This window comes from Triticum dicoccoides, chromosome 5A, assembly GCF_002162155.2.
Source record: "Triticum dicoccoides isolate Atlit2015 ecotype Zavitan chromosome 5A, WEW_v2.0, whole genome shotgun sequence".
NCBI lineage: Eukaryota > Viridiplantae > Streptophyta > Magnoliopsida > Poales > Poaceae > Triticum > Triticum dicoccoides.
The window spans coordinates 615193825-615213004 of record NC_041388.1 but is presented as its reverse complement, the minus strand read 5'-3'; positions in this window follow the sequence as shown (position 1 = coordinate 615213004).

Genomic DNA, 19180 nt, shown 5'->3' with positions numbered 1-19180 from the left:
ACCACGTAATTCCGATGAGATGACACGATATGAACTATGGTTTAGAGAAACCTAAGCTGTCATTTCTTAAAAGTTTGGGGCTGCGACGCTTATGTCAAAAGGTTTCAGGCTGATAAGCTCGAACCCAAAGAGGATAAATGCATATTCATAGGACACCCAAAACAGTTGGGTATACCTCCTGTCTCAGATTCGAAAGCAATAAGGGATTGTTTCTAAAATCGGGTCCTTTCTCGAGGAAAAGTTTCTCTCAAAAGAATTGAGTGGGAGGATGGTGGAGACTTGATGAGGTTATGGAACCGTCTCTTCAACTAGTGTGTGGCAGGGCACAGGAGTTGTTCCTGTGACACCTACACCAATTGAAGTGGAAGCTTATGATAGTTATCATGAAACTTCATATCAAGTCACTACCAAACCTCGTGGGATGACAAGGATGCGTACTACTTCAGAGTGGTACGTAATCCTGTCTTGGAAGTCATGTTGCTAGACAACAATGAACCTATGAGCTATGGAGAAGCGATGGTGGGCCTGGATTCCAAAATGCCTCGAGGCCATATAATCCGAGAGAGGATCCATATATGAAAACAAAGTGTAGACTTTGGGAGAACTACTTGATGGTCGTAAGGCTGTTAGGTACATATGGATTTTAAAAGGAAGACGGACAATGATGGTAGGTATCACCATTAAGAAAGCTCGACTTGTCGTTAAGATGTTTTCCGACAAGTTCAAGGAGTTGACTACGATGAGACTTTCTCACTCGTAGCGATGCTAAGAGTCTGTTGGAATTATATTAGCGATTACTGCATTATTTATGAAATCTTGCAGATAGGATGTCAAAACATTGTTTCCTCGATGTTTTTTGAGGAAAGGTTGTATGTGATACAAACCGGAAGGTTTTGTTAATCCCGAAAGATGCTAATAAGTATGCAAAGCTCCAACAATCCTTCTAAGGACTGGAGTAAGCATCTCGGAGTTGGAATGTATGCTTTGATAAGATGATCAAAGTTTTGGGTGTATACAAAGTTTATGAGAAACTTGTATTTCCAAAGAAGTGAGTGGGAGCACTATAGAATTTCTGATAAATATATGTTGACATATTGTTGATCAGAAATGACATAGAATTTCTGGAAAGCATATAGGGTTATTTGGAAAATATTTTTCAATGGAAAGCCTGGATTAAGCTACTTGAACATTGAGCATCAAGATCTATAAGGATAGATCAAAATTCTTAATGGTACTTTCAAATGAGCACATACCTTGACATGATCTTGAAGGTGTTCAAGATGGACCAGTCAAAGAAGGAGTTCTTGCCTGAGTTGTAAGGTATGAAGTTAAGACTTGAAGCTCGACCACGGCAGAAGAAAGCGGAAGGACGAAGGTCATCCCCTATGCTTTTGTCATAGGCTCTATACGGTATGCCATACTGAGTACCGCACCTGATGTGTGCCTTGCCACATATCTGGCAAGAGGGTACAAAGGTAATCTAGGAGTAGATCACCAGATAGCGGTCTAAATTATCCTTAGAGGAATCAGGATATGTTTCTCGGTTATGGAGGTGATAAAGAGTTCGACGTAAAGAGTTACGTCGATGCAAGCTTAACACCTATCCGGATAGCTCTGAGTAGAGATGCCGGATACATATAATGGAGCAACAATTTAGAATAGCTCCAAGTAGAACAGTTATTTGAAATGGCTCCAAATATAGCGTAGTAGCTGCATCTACAAGATGACAAAAGAGTTTTGCGGAGTACATACGAATCTGAAAGATTCGGACCCGTTGACTATAACATCTCACACAAGCATAACATGTTCAAACCCAGAACTCACCGAGTGTTAATCACATGGTAATGTGAATTAGATTATTGACTCTAGTAAACTCTTTGGGTGTTAGTCACATGTGGATGTGACCTTGAGTGTTAATCACATATCGATGTGAACTGGATTATTGACTCTAGTGCAAGTGGGAGACTGTTGGAAATATGCCCTAGAGGCAATAATAAATTAGTTATTATTATATTTCCTTGTTCATGATAATCGTTTATTATCCATGCTAGAATTGTATTGATAGGAAACTCAGATACATCTGTGGATACATAGACAACACCATGTCCCTAGTAAGCCTCTAGTTGACTAGCTCGTTGATCAATAGATAGTTACGGTTTCCTAACCATGGACATTGGATGTCATTGATAACGGGATCACATCATTAGGAGAATGATGTGATGGACAAAGACCCAATCCTAAGCCTAGCACAAGATCATGTAGTTCGTATGCTAAAGCTTTTCTAATGTCAAGTATCATTTCCTTAGACCATGAGATTGTGCAACTCCCGGATACCGTAGGAGTTCTTTGGGTGTGCCAAACGTCACAACGTAACTGGGTGGCTATAAAGGTACACTACAGGTATCTCCGAAAGTGTCTGTTGGGTTGGCACGAATCGAGACTGGGATTTGTCACTCCGTGTGACGGAGAGGTATCTCTGGGCCCACTCGGCAGGACATCATCATAATGTGCACAATGTGATCAAGGAGTTGATCACGGGATGATGTGTTACGGAACGAGTAAAGAGACTTGCCGGTAACGAGATTGAACAAGGTATCGGGATACCGACGATCGAATCTCGGGCAAGTATCGTACCGATAGACAAAGGGAATTGAATACGGGATTGATTGAATCCTCGACATCGTGGTTCATCCGATGAGATCATTGTGGAACATGTGGGAGCCAACATGGGTATCCGGATCCCGCTGTTGGTTATTGATCGGAGAGTCATCTCGGTCATGTCTGCATGTCTCCCGAACCCGTAGGGTCTACACACTTAAGGTTCGGTGACGCTAGGGTTATAGAGATATTAGTATGCGGTAACCCGAAAGTTGTTCGGAGTCCCGGATGAGATCCCGGACGTCACGAGGAGTTCCGGAATGGTCCGGAGGTAAAGATTTATATATGGGAAGTCTTGTTTTGGTCGCCGGAAAAGTTTCGCGCATTATCGGTATTGTACCGGGAGTGCCGAAAGGGGTCCGGGGGTCCACCTGCCCCGGGGGGGCACATGGGCTGTAGGGGTGTGCGCCTTGGCCTATATGGGCCAAGGGCACCAGCCCCAATAGGCCCATGCGCCAAGAGATGAGGGAAGGGAAGAGTCCTAAAGGGGGAAGGCACCTCCGAGGTGCCTTGGGGGGGATGGACTCCTCCCTGGCCGCACCCTTCCTTGGAGGAAGGGCCAAGGCTGCGCCCCCCCCTCTCCCTTGGCCCTATATATAGTGGGGGAAGGGAGGGCAGCAACACCTAAGCCCTGGCGCCTCCCTCTCCCTCCCATGACACATCTCCCTCCTCCCGCAGCGCTTGGCGAAGCCCTGTTGGAATCCCGCTACTTCCACCACCACGCCGTCGTGCTGCTGGATCTCCATCAACCTCTCCTTCCTCCTTGCTGGATCAAGAAGGAGGAGACGTCGCTGCTCCGTACGTGTGTTGAATGCGGAGGTGCCGTCCGTTCGGCGCTAGGATCATCGGTGATTTGGATCACGACGAGTACGACTCCATCAACCTCGTTCTCTTGAACGCTTCCGCGCGCGACCTACAAGGGTATGTAGATCCACTCTTCCCTCGTTTCTAGATGACTCCATAGATAGATCTTGGTGACATGTAGGAAAATTTTGAATTTATGCTACGTTCCCCAACAGTGGCATCATGAGCTAGGTCTATGCGTAGTTTCTATGCAAGAGTAGAACACAAAGTAGTTGTGGGCGTTGATTTTGTTCAATATGCTTACCGTTACTAGTACAATCTTGATTCGGCGGAATTGTGGGATGAAGCGGCCCGGACCAACCTTACACGTACGCTTACGTGAGACCGGTTCCACCGACTAACATGCACTAGTTGCATAAGGTGGCTGGCGGGTGTCCGTCTCTCCCACTTTAGTCGGATCGGATTCGATGAAAAGGGTCCTTATGAAGGGTAAATAGCAATTGGCATATCACGTTGTGGTTTTTCATAATCCAATTGAAAACTAAAATCATGATGACAAGTTTCATGGATATCATTATTCTTTATAGCATACAAGTCATCACAATAATCATCATAGATAGCAACTTTGTTCTCATAATCAATTGGAACCTCTTCCAGAATAGTGGAATCATTACTAAATAAAGTCATGACCTCTCCGAAACCACTTTCATCAACATAATAATCATAAATATGAGGCATGCTATTATCATAATAAATTTTCTCATCAAAACTTGGAGGACAAAAAATATCATCTTCATCAAACATAGCTTCCCCAAGCTTGTGGCTTTGCATATCATTAGCATCATGGATATTCAAGGAATTCATGCTAACAACATTGCAATCATGCTCATCATTCAATATTTAGTGCCAAACATTCTAATGCATTCTTCTTCTAACACTTGAGCACAATTATCCGAATCCTTATTTTCATGATAGATATTAAAAAGATGAAGCATATGAGGTATCCTTAATTCCATTTTTTGTAGTTTTCTTTTATAAACTAAACTAGTGATAAAACAAGAAACTAAAAGACTCGATTGCAAGATCTAAAGATATACCTTCAAGCGCTAACCTCCCCGGCAACGGCCCAGAAAAGAGCTTGATGTCTACTACACAACCTTCTTCTTGTAGACGTTGTTGGGCCTCCAAGTGCAGAGGTTTGTAGGACAGTAGCAAATTTCCCTCAAGTGGATGACCTAAGGTTTATCAATCCGTAGGAGGCATAGGATGAAGATGGTCTCTCTCAAGCAACCCTGCAACCAAATAACAAAGAGTCTCTTGTGTCCCCAACACACCCAATACAATGGTAAATTGTATAGGTGCACTAGTTCAGCGAAGAGATGGTGATACAAGTGGTATATGGATGGTAGATAAAGGTTTTTGTAATCTGAAAATATAAAAAAATCAAGGTAACTAATGATAAAAGTGAGCGTAAACGGTATTGCAATGCTAGTAAACAAGGCCTAGGGTTCATACTTTCGCTAGTGCAAGTTCCCTCAACAATAATAACATAATTGGATCATATAACTATCCCTCAACATGCAACAAAGAGTCACTCCAAAGTCACTAATAGCGGAGAACATACGAAGAGATTATGGTAGGGTACGAAACCACCTCAAAGTTATTCTTTCCAATCAATCCGTTGGGCTATTCCTATAAGTATCACAGATAGCCCTAGAGTTCGTACTAGAATAACACCTTAAGACACAAATCAACCAAAACCCTAATGTCACCTAGATACTCCAATGTCACCTCAAGTATCTGTGGGTATGATTATACAATATGCATCACACAATCTAAGATTCATCTATTCAACCAACACATCGAACCTCAAAGAGTGCCCCAAAGTTTCTACCGGAGAATCATGACGAAAACGTGTGCCAACCCCTATGCATACGTTCATAGGCGGAACCTGCAAGTTGATCACCAAAACATACATCAAGTGAATCACGTGATATCCCATTGTCACTATAGATACGCACGGCAAGACATACATCAAGTGTTCTCAAATCTTTAAAGACTCAATCCGATAAGATAACTTCAAAGGGGAAACTCAATCGAATACAAGAGAGTAGAGGGGGGAATAAACATCATAGGATCCAAATATAATAGCAAAGCTCGCGATACATCAAGATCGTATCACCTCAAGAACACGAGAGAGAGAGAGAGAGAGAGATCAAACACATAGCTACTGGTACATACCCTCAGCCCCGAGGAAGAACTACACCCTCCTCGTCATGGAGAGCACCGGGATGATGAAGATGGCCACTTGAGAGGGATTGCCCCCTCCGGCAGGGTGCCAGAACGGGTCTAGATTGGTTTTCGGTGGCTACGGAGGCTTCTGGCGGCGGAACTCCCGATCTATTCTGCTCCCCGATCGTTTTAGGGTATATGGATATATATAGGAGGAAGAAATACGTCAGGGGAGCCACGAGGGGCCCACCAGGGTGGAGGGCGCGCCCTAGGGGGTGGGCGTGCCCCCTGCCTCGTGGCTTCCTCGTTGCTTCCCTTACGTGGACTCCAAGTCTCCCGGGTTGCTTTCCTTCCAAAAATAAGTTCCGTGAAGTTTCAGATCAATTGGACTCCATTTGATTTTCCTTTTCTGCGATACTCTAAAACAAGGAAAAAACAGAAACTGGTACTGGGCTCTAGGATAATAGGTTAGTCCCAAAAATCATATAAAATAGCATATAAATGCATATAAAACATCCAAGGTTGATAATATAATAGCATGGAACAATCCAAAATTATAGATACGTTGGAGACGTATCACCTCACCAAGTTCTACTTTCCTCCCACTCACTTCTTTCGAGAGAAAATTCTTCTCTAGAAAGGATCCATTCTTACCAACAAATATCTTGCCTTCGAATCTATCATAGAAGGTGTACCCAACAGTTTCTTTTGGATATCCTATGAAGATGCACTACTCCGATTTGGGTTCGAGCTTATTAGTTTGAAACTTTTTCACATAAGCATCGCAACCCCAAACTTTAAGAAACGACAGCTTTGGTTTCTTGGCAAACCATAGTTCATACGGTGTCATCTCAACGGATTTAGATGGTGCCCTATTTAACATGAATGCAGTTGTCTGTAATGCATAACCCCAAAACGATAGTGGTAAATCGGTAAGAGACATCATAGATCGCACCATATCCAATAAAGTATGATTACAACGTTCGAACACACCATTATTGAAAGTGCGTTATATCGACTAGAGGGGGGGTGAATAGGCAATTTTTATGAAAGTCTTCAAAACGTGAGAGTTATGAAGACAAACAGCAAAGATTATGCCTATTACTATGCAGCGGAAGTTAGATTACACTAGGCCAGCCATGGTCATGTATTCAATAGAGTGAAAGCACAATGACAAACAACTTCAGTGTAATAAGGATCAGGTAGGAAGAAGTTATGAAGCCAAACAGATCATACATTCACGTTGTGAAGACAAAAGATAAAGCAAGCATGCAATGGCTTCACAATGAGTAACGGTAAGAAAAGGAAGTGAAGATGAAACCAGTGACTCGTCGAAGACAATGATATGTTGGACCAGTTCCAGTTGCTGTGACAACTATACGTCTGGTTGGAGCGGCTAGGTATTTAAACCTTAGGACACACAGTCCCGGACACCCAGTCCTGAACACACAGTTCAGGACACCAAGTCCTCACCGTATTCTCCTTGAGCTAAGGTCACTTAGTCCTCGCCCAATCACTCTGGTAAGTCTTCAAGGTAGACTCCCAAACCTTCACAAACTTCGTTCACTGGCAATCCACAATGTCTCTTGGATGCTCTGAACGCGACGCCTAACCGTCTGGAGGATTCACAGTCCTCAAGTGTAATAAGTCTTCAGATCACACAGACAAGAAGACTTAAGTGATGCCCAATTTACTCTGGCTCTGGGTGGTTAGGGCTTTTCTCCTCACTAGGAATTTTCTCTCAAAGGCTTCGAGGTGGGTTGCTCTCAAACGACAAAAGCCGTGCACTGAAATCTAAGCAGCCAACCGTTTATGGTTGTGGGGGTGGGCTATTTATAGCCACTTGGCAACCCGACCTGATTTGTCCGAAATGACCCTGGGTCACTAAGGAACTGACACGTGTCTCAACGGTCAGATTTCAAACTCTCATGGCAACTTTACTTGGGCTACAAGCAAAGCTGACTTGTCCGGCTCTGGACAAGACTCGCTCTCATTGTCTTCGCTTGAAGACATAGGTTTTTGATTTAGGCATCACTTCAGTCATTCTGACTGGTTCTCCTGGACCCCACTTAACAATACGGTGGTTCCTATGACTCAACACAAGAGAAAAAGAACTACGAAAGATCTAAGTCTTCGAGCTCCATAAGCTTCATAACATGTCTTCTTTTGTCATAGTCTTCAATGTAAATATCTTCATATACCACCTTTGTCTTCAATGTCTTCATACATTTCTAGGGGTCATCTCTGGTAGTAAAACCGAATCAATGAGGGACTTCTACCTGTGTTTTCCTGCAATTCTCACAAACACATTAGTCCCTCAACTAGGTTTGTCGTCAATACTCCAAAACCAACTAGGGGTGGCACTAGATGCACTTACAATCTCCCCCTTTTTGGTGATTGATGACAAACTAGTTGAAGTTTTCAACGGGGAATATAATGTGTGAAGTTTGTAAAGGATAGGGAATTGTCTTCATAAGTTGCAAGGGCTCCCCCTGAAGATGTGCATATAAGTTAATTTGCTTTTGGAATGCAAATGCACATGGCAGGTTGTACTTGTGGAGATCCACTTCAGCTTATGATGACAATCCACTATGCATGTGAAAGTATATGAAGATAATGACATGCATAATGGAAAATGGACGTCTGCAGAATGAGATAAGTGCGGAATTTATCGTCGCACATGCGGAATTTATCTTCGCAAACAGAGTGGCAAACGAGTAGCAGACTACCATCGAGTCTTAGTGTTACAACTCAAACCGAATGTAGCAAAAACAAGAGTTGTAACCACGAAGCAAAATGTAGCAAAAAATATAGCACCCGCCCATATGGACCCGCTTGAAGACTGTCAACTCATATGCTTCTCCCCCTTTTGTCAGCAAGGACTAAAAAGGTTCGAAGACATAAAGTGTCTACTCGTTTCCAGGAGCAGCAGGGTCGTTGGAGGTGTTTGGCGATGCAGAGGAGCTTGGAGGTGCTGAAGCAGGTGGTGGTGATGTAGCATCGTCGTCTTCATCAATGATCCTTGCAGTAACTGTGGCAGCAGATGAAGAAAACTCAAAGTCTTCAAGTGATGGTGTGTTGCGCATCACAGCCCTTCTAGGAGGTGTGGTGTCAAACTTGAAACGCTCTGTGAAGCCATCCTCTTCAAGTTCAGCTTCAGTACATATCATTGAGAGCCCTTTCCATGTACGACGGCAGGTTTCGTGTGTAACGAAGGCATTCTTGGTGGCTAGGTTTCGAAGATGATTGACATCCACCAAGAGGCTCTTCATCTGATGTTTTAGCCAGTCGTGATGCCTATCCTGCTTTTGGTGAAGGGCCACAAGAAGCTCTCGGTCAGTGAGGGAACGAGCGCGCTTCTTGGGTCTTTGAGCATTTGTGCTGTCTGTGGCTTCAGTAGATGCTGGGTGTGGCGCACGTGTAGTGCCAGCCAACGGATACACCCTGGATATGGCTTCAACACCTTCAACGTTCTGCGTGAAGCTCTGGTGTTCTGCATTCTGAAGACTTATTGGTTGCTTGGTAGGTTCAGGATATATGGCTTCATCAGAGGTATCCACATCTGGCAGGAAGAGCCGATGGTTTCGGGCTGAGGGCTGATACGAGATCGCAGAGTGCAGTTTGATTAGCCTCATCACCCAAGGAGCATAGAACTTCAAACCAAATAATTCTGAGCCTGACGCTGCAAGTTGGCGTATGAAGAGATCCTGTGCGTTGAAGCATTTGCCATGCAGGATATAGAATATGAGAGTCTTTATTGCACCCTCAATCTTGGCATGTGGAGAGTGTCCCTTAATGGGCCAGAGAGTCCGCCGGATGATGTGATATATGGTCCTGGGCAAGTACTCTAGGTCTTCAACGAAGAACTCAGTAGGATAGGGTGCATCATGGGGCAATGGCTTCATCATTGAGAGCATCTGACTCATATTGGGTTCAGGCCTCTGGAATATGCTCTCAATAGCTTCAGAATGTAGTTGACAGCCTTCCTCGAAGAATTCGCCTGGAGTGGGCAGGCCGGTGAGCTCAATGATATCAAATGCATTGGCTTCATAATGGACATTGCCGGTCATCCACTCTAGGATCCAAGTCTTCGGATCTCTGTTGTATCCTTTTATATGGAGGGTGGCATAGAACTGAAGCAGAAGCTCTTCATTCCAGTGCTCTTCATCAGTCACAAACGGCAGCAGACCCACTTGCTTGAAGCTATCCAAAGCTTCCTCAAGACATGGCAGACCAGCAATGGCTTCAACCTCAAGGCGCTTGTGCGGGAAGATGCGACCTTGGTTGTATAAGATGCTTGAGTAGTAGCTGCGCTGAGGATAGCTCCAGAACCTGTCTAATACAATCCTTTCCCTTGAATAGGGGTTCTTGGAGCTGTTGAAAAATGTATTGTCTGCCTTGAAGCTGTTAATATCAAAGGAGCCAGGTGCTGATGCAGGACCTGGGAACCTTGGAAGCCTTGGGACTGGCTTCTGGACATGAGGCCTGTGCTCAATATGATAATCAAACTGTGGACCTGCAGCAGACTCAGGAACAGAAGTGTCTGACTCAGTAGCTTCGCTGTCCGCTGAAGCATTTGGTGGGGCGGGCTCCACATTGGCTTCAGTGTTTGTGGTGGCAGCCGCAACATTTTCTTCCTCCGCTTGTGTAGTTGGAGGAGCAAACTCAGGCACGTTCTCCTGGAGAACTGCACCTTGATGGAGCGGGGGAGTGGGTTCTGGTGGTGCTTCTTCATTGCCTTCGGCTGATGCAGCCGGAATTTCTGCAGTATGGACTTGAGGCCTTGGACCTTTGCGAAGCCTATGGAACGCAGACGACGCTTGTGGGGTTGGACTGGGCTGGGCCTCAAGGTCTTCTTCCTCCTGAGGGCGATCCGCCCATGACGCATCCTGTGCCATTGGCGTCAGAGGACGACCAATGCTGATGAGTTCGCTTGTTTCAAGCTGAGGAAGGGCTGCATCATCTTGCACATTGTCCTGGCGACCAATGTCTTCAGCAGCTGTGGTGCCGACTGCTGGAATATCTTCAGCTTCAGGAGCCTCTGTGGGAGCAGGCTCATGAACTGTCAGCTGACGTTCTGCATTGGGGTGAATGACAGAGAGGGGTTCAACCATCAAGGGATCTGTGGGAGCAGCCCGAGCTTTCTTGATCTTGCACTTCTTCTTGGTGGGGTCAGAAGGAGAGGCTTCAGAGTGTTTCCTCTTTCTAGCTTCAGCCTCTGCATTCCGTGTCTTTTTGAGCTCTGAAGTGGTTGACCGGCTCTTTGGCTTCAAGCCAGTTGTGGCAGTTGGGAAGACAATCGGAACAGCTTCTTGCCTTGATGCCTCTGGCTCAGCTGGAACAGTCTTCTTCTTTTTCTTTGCGGCCATCTTGGGGTCAATGCCAGGACGCCCAAGTGCCTTGCGCTTTTCGGCCTCATTGTAGGCTTGTACGCATCGTTCAGCCAAAGACTTCATCCGCTCACGTGAACCTTGAGCTTCTGCATGCTTCTTCAGAAAATTTTCCTTTAGCTCATGCAGCATGGTTTTGAAGCTCTTCACTTCCTGCACGCTGAGCCTGGCCATGTGCTTCTTGAACTGAGCCTTTTCATGATCAATTTTTTGCTTCAGCTCAACAATTCGCTGAGCAATGGCCAGTTCTGAAGCAATTGTGCCTTGGAAGGCGACGCTGAGGCCAACGGGCAGCTGCAGATCTTCGAAGCTTATGTCCGGCTTTAAAGCTTTTGGTTTCTTTGTCTGCTTTGGCTTCGGCACAGCAGGGGCTTCAGCAGACTCAGAGTCAGCTGGAGGGTCATTCACGGCAGTCCCTTGGACTAAGATGTGGGTGATCAGGCCCTCAAGATTGGCAAACGGACCGATGACATTGGGTTCTGCGTCGCGTGTGCCATCTGCCCTTGGTGCGGAGGGACCAGGGTTGAAGTCTAACCCAAATTTCTTCTTGTTTAGCTTCGCTGACTGTTGGGCAAACTGAAAGTTGCACTTGAAGAGATTGTCGTCACGACACCAGAGGAGTGACGACGGATGCGCATCATCAAGCTGTGGTCCTCGGACCATGCATGGGTAAAAGCCTTGAGCAATGGCTTCATCTCTGGTCTTGGGTACGAGATTCTTGTATAAGATGTCCCCCCATGGCTTCTTGATGGCACATTTCTCAGCATACTCCTGAGTGACGAAGCGGTATTTGAACCATTGTTCTGCCCAATAGCGTCGAATCCATTGGATTCGGGTCTTGCGCTGCCCATAACTTTCTTCTGGATCTGTTTTGTACATTTCTGCCAAGTCTTCAGGCAGATCTTTGGAAGTTCCTTCACGTCTCTGTCTGCCCCCCTTCCTTGCTGCTGCTTCTGAATCCATAAACTTTAACTTGAAAGGCTTCAAAACTTTCAAAGGCTTCAAAGGCTTTCTTTTTCTGGACCAACAGGAACTGGCTTCAGGAGAGTTTATGTGATGCTGTAGGAATTTTGCAAATGAATGCAGACTATGAGAACCGAAGGATTCTCCCACGGACATGTACCTGTGACAGCATTAAGGTGCGAGGGAAGTTGAAGAGGTCATATGCATTCTCAGAAGGTTTTGAAGATTAATCAGTTTAGAAGACATTGACCTCATCGTGCGAAGACATTCACACATAGATAAGAAGTTGATTCCAGAAGTGAGGAATCTAACTACTTTATGAAGCACAAGTGAATATACTAGGCATGTTATGAGATGCAGATTGAGAGATCTAACTTGTGTGAAGACAAACTTCTTATGGTAGAAAGTGACAGAACCATAAGATCAGAAGGGGCTGTAAAAAGAAGTTTTATTTACCACACTTAGAACTGTTAGACGGAAGTGGGAGTTGATGCCGAGCAGTTCAGTCCTCCGTGCCCTAACTTGGCGACGGAAAACACCTACGGCGACGGCGGAGAGGACGATGTCCGCGGTCGGCGTGAGGACGGTGTTGGAGAGGTTGCGGCAGCGAAGCGCTTCGTCTCCAGCGTCGTCGAGTGCTAGCGGTGGCGCTAGGGTTCGTGAGAGGGTGGAATAAGGAGATAATGACCGTGGTAAGTGTGAATTTATAGGCTCAGGGGCGGCACTGTGCTATTACACAGGTGCCCCTGGCAGTTTGCATCTGAGGAACGCGTGGCCAGTTAGCGGAAGTTTGGGGTTTGTTCCACGTCCCACGCACGCCTAAATTGTCGGGCAGTCGTTCATGCTTCTCCGAATTTTATGTGGAGGAATGAGCATTGAAAACGGACTTTATGGTTGTCTCTGTATCTTCTGCTGACAAGGACGCAGTGAAGACATTCGAAAGTTTCAATAGAATGCATATGACTTGGAGAGATAGAATTTGAGATAGAAAGCATAGAGAGATTAGGGTCCGATCACATTCACTTAGTTCAAAAGATTCAACCAAGAAGACATAGCTATAAGTGAATGTTGTAGAGGACAGAACACTAGTATATATATATCTATATAATCAACGTAGTGAAGATAATCATGAAGACATGTTGAGTTTGAAGCCAAACCAAATGTGAAGATATTTCAAGGTAACGCCATGAGTGAAACACTTCAAAATTGAACGTTTGGTGGTGGCGTTACCCACCATATAGGAAGTATTAGACCCAGACACGGCGCACAATTATCGTGGCGCTCCGAAGTCAAATTCCACATTAATGTATTCACACTTAGAGTGTATGTCTTCATTGATTGAAGATATACTTTACTTTGTGTGTTGCACATCTAAGTCATCATATGCATAAGTGTTGGGATGTGTGCCTGATCACAGGACATTTGAGGATTCCAGGATATTTAGCTCACGCCGTAACTTGCAAAATGTCTTCTCATCCAAGGGCTTGGTGAAGATATCCGCCAATTGCTCTTCAGTGTTGACGTGTATGATATCAATGTCTTCCTTCACAACATGATCTCTGAGAAAGTGATGACGAATTTCAATGTGCTTTGCCTTTGAGTGCTGAACTGGGTTGTTGGCAATCTTGATGGCGCTTTCGTTGTCGCAGTAAAGTGGCACTTGCTTCAGATGAATGCCATAGTCCTTGAGTGTTTGCTTCATCCACAGAAGCTGAGCGCAGCAAGATCCAGCAGCAATGTATTCAGATTCAGCAGTGGAGAGAGATACATAGTTCTGCTTCTTTGAAGACCAACATACAAGTGATCGTCCCAGAAAGTGACATGTGCCTGATGTGGACTTGCGATCAACTTTGTCACCAGCATAATCAGCATCCGAAAATCCAGCCAAATCAAACTCTGAGCCCTTTGGATACCATAATCCTAGAGTTGGGGTGTGAGCCAAATATCGAAGAATTCGCTTCACAGCTAAGTGATGCGACTCCTTTGGTGCCGCTTGAAATCGAGCACACATGCAAACACTAAGCATAATATCTGGCCTAGATGCACATAAATAAAGCAAAGACCCAATCATGGAGCGGTATACCTTTTGATCGAACTCTTTACCATTGTCATCAGGACCTAGATGATGTTTGGCTGGCATTGGTGTTGTGAAGCCTTTGCAGTCTTGCATACCGAACTTCTTCAAGCAATCTTTGAGATACTTCTCTTGAGATATGAAGATGCCATTGCGCTGTTGTCGTATTTGAAGACCAAGGAAGAACTTCAGCTCCCCCATCATGGACATCTGATATTGCTCTTGCATCATATATCCAAACTCTTCACTGAACTTCTGATTGGTGCAGCCGAAGATAATGTCATCCACATATATTTGGCACACAAACAGTTCACCATCATATGTCTTCGTGAAAAGAGTGGGATCCAGGGAACCAGGTATGAAGCCTTTGCTCTTCAGGAAGTATTTGAGTGTGTCATACCAGGCCCTGGGAGCTTGTTTGAGGCCATACAGTGCCTTGTTGAGCTTGTATACCGTGTCAGGATGTTTTGGATTTTCAAAGCCAGGCGGTTGTGCAACATACACTTCTTCTTCAATCTTGCCATTGAGAAAGGCACTTTTCACATCCATTTGATATAGAAGTATGTTATGATGATTTGCATAGGCCAGCAGTATGCGTATGGCTTCAAGCCTAGCCACAGGGGCAAATGTTTCATCGAAGTCAATGCCCTCCACTTGAGTATATCCTTGAGCAACGAGACGAGCTTTGTTTCTGACAAATTGACCATGCTCATCTTGCTTGTTGCGGTATATCCATTTGGTGCCTATTATGTTGTGCTTCCGTGGATCAGGACGCTTGACCAGTTCCCATACATTATTCAGTTCAAACTGTTGAAGCTCTTCTTGCATAGCTTGAATCCATTCAGGTTTCATGAAGGCTTCTTCAACTTTCTTGGGTTCTGTTATTGATACGAATGCGAAGTGCCCACAGAAATTTGCTAGCTGAGTTGCCCTTGAACGAGTGAGTGGACCAGGTGCGTTGATGCTGTCAATTATTTTTTCAATCTGCACTTCATTGGCAACACGAGGATGTACAGGGCGAAGACTTTGCTCTTGCTGATCTGTGTTGTTGTTGGGAGGAATGTCTTCAGGCTGAGCAATGTCTTCATGTTGATCAGGTGCTGAGATGATAAGTTCTTCTTCAGGATGAGCTTCAGAAGGTATAATCTCTCCAGTTCCCATAAGCTTGATTGATTCATTAGCTGGACTTTCATCTAGCACATTTGGCACTTGCTCTCTTTGTGAACCATTTGTCTCATCGAACCACACATCCACTGTTTCAACCACTTTGTAATGAAAGAGATTGAAGACTCTGTAGGAGTGCGAATCCTTTCCATATCCAAGCATAAAGCCCTCATGTGCTTTTGGTGCAAACTTTGAGGTGTGGTGTGGGTCCTTGATCCAGCACCTTGCTCCAAATACTCTGAAGTAACTGACATTTGGCTTCTTGCCAGTTAGGAGTTCATAAGATGTCTTGTTCAGAAGCTTGTGAAGATAAACACGATTGATTGTATGGCATGCAGTGTCAATGGCTTCAGTCCAGAATTTTCTTGGAGTCTTGTATTCATCTAGCATTGTTCTGGCCATCTCAATGAGTGTTCTGTTCTTGCGTTCGACGACGCCATTCTGCTGTGGCGTGTACGGAGCTGAGAATTCATGTGTGATGCCCAAGGTATCAAGATATGTATCAAGGCTAGTGTTCTTGAATTCAGTGCCATTGTCACTTCTGATGTGCTTTATCTTGGCGCCAAAATTGTTCATAGCTCGATTGGCGAAGCGTCTGAAGACATCCTGCACTTTAGTCTTGTAAAGGATTATGTGCACCCAAGTATATCTAGAGTAATCATCAACAATGACAAAGCCATAGAGGCAAGCAGAAGTAGTAAAAGTTGAGTAGTGAGTGGGACCGAAAAGATCCATGTGGAGCAGTTTGAAGGGTTGTGTAGTAGTCATGATTGTCTTCGAAGGATGTTTTGCCCTTGTCATCTTCCCTGCTTCATAGGCACCGCATAAGTGATCTTTCTTGAACATGACGCCCTCGATGCCTATGACATGCTTCTTCTTCGCAAGGGTGTGGAGGTTCCTCATGCCAGCATGCCCAAGCCTCCGATGCCAAAGCCAGCATTCTGAAGCTTTTGCAAGAAGACATACTGCAAGTTGTGGCCCTGCTGAGAAATCTACCACGTACAAATCACCTTTCCGATACCCTTCGAACACTAGAGACTTGTCAGATTCCATTAGTACCAGGCAACGATATTTTCCAAACATTATGATCATATTCAAATCGCAAAGCATTGAGACAGACATTAAGTTGAAGCCAAGGGATTCAACAAGCATGACTTTATCCATGTGTTGATCCTTTGAGATTGCAACTCTACCTAGACCCAATACCTTACTTTTACCAGTGTCAGCAAATGTGATGTGGCTCTTGTCGGATGGACGTAAGGTTGAGTCCATAAGAAGGCTTCTTTTGCCAGTCATGTGATTTGTACACCCACTGTCAATAATCCATTCTGAAGACTTTGAAGTCGCTGGTGTCGTACCCTACAGTGCAGTTAGGGGGATAGGCTTCACGAAGAGAATTGTGAAGCATAAACATTTGACGAACCAGTGGGTTATGAAAACTTAGATCCAGATTAGAACTAATAGGGAAAGTAGTATGCGATTCAGGAATGAGGTACATAACGATGCCATTTGGGCATTTTATCTTGCGCCCACAAGATTTTTAAGGTCCCCAGCAATAGCGTCAGAAGATTTTGTTTTTCTGCTGGAGACTTTTCCCTACAAAAGAGAGTTAAGCTTTCTTAACCACCCACATCTTCAAGGGTGGCTTAGAAGCAATAAGTCTAAGTGCAGCATCTGAGAATTTTGGCTTTGAAGCCTTAGCAAACAGTCTAGCAGGTGGACAATAATACTCATAGGAATAAGCAGAATAATTTTTGGTCATATGAACATGACGATTCAAAGAACCGCTCTCATATTCATATGCCTGAGTATGGTTTCCCTGCAAAACATTTGCGTTAGTGTGACCCAGGTGAGTCCTCTGTTTGTATGAAGCCTTTGGTCTGAGGTTCGTCTTCTTCAAGTGAGATGTCATGAAGACATTCACAGGAAGATTTTCCAGACACTTTTTCGGAACCCAGATCTTCTTCATAGGCGGTCCATTCCTGCAGTTAGTACCAATGTACCTGGCAAACACTTCACCATTCTGATTCTTAAACAGTTTATAGTTTGCATCAAAGGATTCATCAATGATAATGGGGTTAGCACAAGTGAAGCCAGATAAATTGGATGGATCTGCTAAAAGTTCCTTTACAGCAACCCATGTGGTTTTGGGGTACTGCTCAGGTTTCCAGTAAGAGCCATCTGCATTTATTTTCCTCACGAACCCAACACCCTCTTTCCTAGGGTTTCGGTTCAGAATCTGCTTCTTGAGGACATCACATAATGTCTGATGCCCTTTAAGACTTTTGTACATCCATGTTTCAAGCAATGTCTTCAACCTAGCATTCTCATCAGCAATAGCAGTGGTATCCTCAGCAGAGGGGTTAGTTACCACATCAACAGTTGAAGATATTGCAACAGCAGTAGCAGTGGAACAATCAGCAACAGAAGTAGCATTATCACGCTCAATGCATTTAAGACATGGTGGTTCAAATCCTTCCTGAGCGGAACTGATCTGTTCGGCGCGAAGTGACTCGTTTTCCTTTTGAAGATATTCATGAGCCGCTCTCAATTTCTCAAGTTCTTGCTTCCTTTGAAGATAATCATAGGAAAGCTTTTCATGAGTTGTTGAGAGAGTATCAAGACGATCTTCAAGTTCCTGATACTTAACGTGAAGATTTTTTATGTCTTCAATTAAGGATTCAGATCGAGTCATTTCAGCACCCAACAGATCATCGCTTCTGTCTAACAGTTTTTGAATGTGTTCCATAGCTTTCTGTTGTTTAGTTGCAATTTTAGCAAGTGTTTTGTAGCTGGGTTTTGAATCACAGTCAGAGTCATCGTCACTAGATGTTTGATAGCGAGTAGTGCGTGTGTTTACCTTGGCACCGCGTGCCATGAAGCAGTAGGTAGGAGTGGAGTCGTTCTCGTCATTTGCGTCCGTGTCGGTGATGCAGTCATTGTCTTCAGTGTTGAAGATGGACTTGGCGACGTATGCTGTAGCCAGACTCGCAATGCCAGAATCAAACTCCTCCTCAGACTCCACCTCTGCCTCCTCAGATGCGGACTCCTCCTCTGAATCCATCTCCTTGCCAACAAACGCACGTGCCTTGCCAGATGAGCTCTTCTTGTGTGATGAAGACTTTGAGAAAGACTTGGAAGAAGACTTTGAGTATTTGTTCTTCTTCTTGTCGTCAGAATCATATTCCTTGCTCTTCTTCTTCCTTATGTTCTCATTGTCCCACTGTGGACACTCAGAGATGAAGTGTCCAGTTTTCTTGCACTTGTGACATGTTTTCTTCTTGTAGTCATGAGCAGAAGCTTCATCATTCCTTGAGCTTGATCGTGAAGATTTTCTGAAGCCTTTCTTCTTGGTGAATTTTTGCAACTTCTTCACTAGATTGCAAGTTCTCTTCCAATGTCTTCAGGATCATCAGAACTGCAGTCAGATTCTTCTTCAGATGAGGAAACAGCTTTTGCCTTCAAGGCACGAGTTCGCCCATAGTTTGGACCGTAGATATCTCTTTTCTCAGAAAGATGAAACTCATGTGTGTTGAGCCTCTCAAGTATGTCAGACGGATCGAGTGTCTTGAAATCAGGACATTCTTGAATCATCAGGGCCAGGATGTCAAACGAACTATCAAGTGATCTCAGCAGCGTCTTGACGATTTCATGTTTGGTGATCTCAGTGGCGCCGAGGGCTTGAAGCTCATTTGTGATGTCAGTGAGCCGGTCAAATGTGTGCTGGACATTCTCATTGTCATTTCGCTTGAAGCGGTTGAAGACGTTGCGAAGAACACTGATTCTTTGATCTCTCTGGGTTGGGACGCCTTCATTAACCTTGGAGAGCCAGTCCCAGACCAGCTTGGATGTCTTCAAGGCACTCACACGGCCATACTGTCCTTTTGTCAGATGA